The 4,088-nt window shown below is 42.6% G+C and overlaps 1 long non-coding RNA gene across 1 annotated transcript; it reads right to left on the minus strand.

The window, feature by feature from the left end:
- Positions 1–2,922: 2,922 nt before the first annotated feature.
- LOC125523865 lies at positions 2,923–3,847 on the minus strand. Its single transcript, XR_007290464.1, has 2 exons — positions 3,602–3,847; positions 2,923–3,213 (listed from the first exon to the last, which is right to left on the minus strand). It is a non-coding gene; the product is annotated as an uncharacterized LOC125523865 (long non-coding RNA).
- Positions 3,848–4,088: the final 241 nt, after the last annotated feature.

Genomic DNA, 4,088 nt, shown 5'->3' on the forward strand with positions numbered 1-4,088 from the left:
TCGTCCGCGTACTCGCACATGAATTGTCGTGGGAGGTGCTCACGCCCAGCCGCGGAGTTGCACACTCTCGTCGGCATAGTCGCACATGCACGGCCATAGAGTTGCACAGTCTTCTCCACATAGTCGCACATGAATTGCCGCGGGAGGTGCTCACGCCCGGCCGCGAAGTTGCACACTCTCGTCGGCATAGTCGCACATGCATGGCCACAGAGTTGCACGATCTTGTACACATAGTCGCACATGAACTGTCGTGGGAGGTGCTCACGCCGGCCGCGGAGTTGCACACTCTTGTCGGCATAGTCGCACATGCCTGGCCACAAAGTCACGCCCGGCCGCGGAGTTCCAGCTAGCTAGCTGTTCCCCGTGGTTGATGTGCAACTTAGCCCCTCCCCGTGGTTGTGTTTCATTGTTTGCTGCATCGGCCAACGGTCTAGCAGTGGATGTGCAACTTCAGATACTGCCACGGCCAACTATTTTACGAGTGATGTGCAACTTTTCCTCATACCCTATGGATGTGTATGTTTTCTACTAGCACCCGGTCCAAACCACCCCTCTAGTACAACGTGCAACTTAATTTAGCGCCATGTTTATATGCAACTTTTCACTACCCTCATGAATATATGACTTTTCACTACCCCTCGTGAATGTGAAATTTTCACCATCCAACTGTCCCTGCCCGTGAGATGTGCAACTTCATATGTTGCTCCGGCCAACTGCCTAGCAGACTTTGTGCAACTCCTTTTTTGCCCCCGCCAACTGAAAATGCATATCCACAAGTAGGGAGGGGAAGGAGTTGCACATCGAGTAATAGACAGTTGGCTCTAACAACAGACTAAGTTGCACATATCGCTGCTGGGGAGATGGGGCAGGGTGTGTCAACTACAAAAAACTACACATCCACGAGTAGGGACAATGGTTGCACATCAAATACTAGATAATTGGTCGGAGCAGTCGACTAGTTGCACATCAAGTTGTCATGGTTGCTAGGTTGCAACCTCATATGAAGTTAGATCATGCATCTCAAAAACCGGTTTTGAAAAAAGTTGCATCATGTAGTACTAAAGTTGCATAATGCAGTACTGAAGTTGCACCATATAGCATCAAAGTTGGCATCAAAAAAATTTCCTCGAAATATATCCATGATGGATCTTGTTTTAAAGATCTCACTGCGAAGAATCTAACAGTGAAAACAGATCTGAATTCCGACGCGCGGTTTGAAAGATATGACTTTTTCAAAATTTGAAAATCGAAACAAATGCACGTGTGATCTGTTTTTCCCAACTGATATGACCTGTGTGAATGCATTAAATGTCAAAAGAGACATGCGCTAGCGGACAAAAATTACACACATGCATGTCTACATAGTGGACGTTGCCAATCCCTAAATAGTAATTCAGGTTATAAAAATTAGGGAATAAAAAATTTCTATTTTAGGCCGGCCGCTCGCGCAGGCCAGCGAGCAGCCGGCCGCTACTTAGACCCGTCCTTTTCTTGTTGGAGGGATAGATGAGAGATTGGGAGAGAACTATTTTTTTCTAAATGGAGATACGTGAGAAATTGCGAGTACATTGACGAAGAGATATGTGATAGTTTTTTTTCTTGTTGGAGAGATACGTGAAATTGAATATGGCGCTAGTTTTTTTTTTCTAGATGGAGATACATGAGAGGTTGAGAGGCTTATGTTGTGGGAGAGATATATGAGAGTTTAGTATATTTTAGTTATTTTAGTATTTTTCTTGCTCAGGATTATAAAGATTAATCTACACCATTATAATTCGGTCTCATTAAAGGCTCCTAATTTCTGATTAACGTGGGAATTTTTGGACAGTCCATAATTAGTATAGGTAAGGTAATTAGTAATTTTCTTGCCTAGGATTATAAAGATTAATCTACACCGTTATAATTCGGTCCCACTAACGGCTCCTAATTTCTGATTAACATGGGAATTTTTTGAGGGTCCATAATTAGTATAGGTACTAGATCATTGATGGCGCGCGTTGCTACGCCCGTCTATTTGAGCGCTCCAATGTTAGGGATTGATACTAATATATGTTGAGATTTAGTTTGTTTTAAAATTGACATCAACTAATATGTATATACTGTATTAGTAAAAATATTAGCTGATTTAGTCCATTGTACATGTTGTGGGCATTCTCTTTAGTTCTTGGTGGATTAGCTGAGTTACATAGTCCAGGATTTCTCATAACCCAAGCCCATGATTTACCACCAATAATTGCATAAGATACACATTACTGAGATATAACATTTTTCATCAAGGGACAAGCTAGACAAATTGACAGCTACATAGGCTTACATGTTCCTGGGCAGCACCAATCTGAGGTAGCTAGTGCGCGAGCCACACCATTACAAGCTCTAGGACAATAAACATAGAATATTTATCAAAGTAAAAAAGACAAGAGGAAGGAGAGATTTCTGAACATGATAGCATTAACACAAATATTTCATCTCTTTCTCCTACCACCAAAGCAAGCATGACAGACTGTTTATATGCAGAGATTCAGTTCGCCAAGCATCTCAGGCATGTGGAAATTGTGAAATACTCGTACTACTATCTTCAAGTCCTATTTATGTGGTGCTTCCTCAAAACAGGGAAAGTGTACTAAGAAAAACTGAAACGCTCCACGCCATACATAGGAGCATGTAAAATTTGTCAATCTTGCAACATCATATCGTATGATCGAGTGAAACTAATTGTCGTATATTGAAAATAATCAGATATATACAGTGGCAGAGGATGGAGAATAATTGAGGTGGGGCAGACACGAAAGCATAATTTGTTTTTGATGAAAAGCTAAAGTAGCCAATACAAACTAAAATGCACACAAATAGTTTTCCATGTAAAAGAGTTACATATGCACAGTGAAATGTGACAAATGAATAAAGTCGGGAAGTTGCATGGCATAATAGAAAAGAATCGCCGCTAATTTTACAATATTAAGTCGTAAAACATTTCGGGCGGATCAATTCTATGCACAAACAAAAAAGGGACACTTTACAAACCTGTGGGCATAAGAAATCGTTCGAGCCACTGATCGCTTGCTGATCTATACCATATGGTATATGAACGGGAAGGGCTACCCCAGCGTACCGCACTCCTGCTGGCCGATGACCTCCCATGCCGCTGCTGACCGCCATACCCGCGCCATCCCTGCTAGGGGTTCATCGCCGTCAGTTCGTGTCGACCCGTGTGAACTGGAACGCGGATGAACGAACAAAGGAAATCAAACGTCCGTGGACTGTGGTCATGATCGGTGGCTACTTAGATACAGCCCAATAAAATGGCAGTGCTTGCGGCCCAATAGAACAGGGTTTTGTTTCGCAGGATTTGTTTAGCGATCAATCTAACTTGCATAGGTAAAACAGAGTAGCTGGAAATCAAGGTAGGGCGAGCGCCCAACCTTGCCCTACCGAGAGCTGCGCCTATACATATAGACTTACATAAAGTATCAAGTTCTTCAGATTCGTCTAAACATATTTAACGCCAAAGCAGAAGCAAGAAATTCATTACAAGACTATCAATGTGTTCACACAGCTTAACAGGTATCTCATACATGACATAGGTCATGGTGATGAATAATACCTGAATGGAGGTCGATGGAGCCCTTGAAGGCCTTGAGGCGGTCTACCATGCCCAGATAACCCCGAGCCTACCAACAATGCGCTGGACCAGGTTGACTGGCTCCCCAGGGATGGCTCCATGCCCATATCAAGTTAGACAAACTTGCCCTCCAAAAATGACAACCATGGCACAACTCTCAGATCTATTGCACACAAATGGCTCCTCTCAAACCTGAAAAAAATAGCAACTACCGTCACGGGCAAATGAAATCTCTCCCAAACCTGAAAAAAAAATAGGGAAACAAGGAAGCGTGAAGATATCGGAAATTGAATAATTCAAAGCTATGGATGACTTGCCTTTATTTTGCCAATATAACAACACTTAAATATTTAGATTGGTTACACAGAAAAATCATCAAGGTGGGAACCCTCTGCTGCCATTTGTTATTGTGCCACGGCTGATGTGCTGTCTCAATGTAGTTGAATTCAATCTACAAAAGACGAATAAT

Source organism: Triticum urartu, chromosome 7 (assembly GCF_003073215.2).
Source record: "Triticum urartu cultivar G1812 chromosome 7, Tu2.1, whole genome shotgun sequence".
NCBI classification, from domain to species: Eukaryota; Viridiplantae; Streptophyta; class Magnoliopsida; order Poales; family Poaceae; genus Triticum; species Triticum urartu.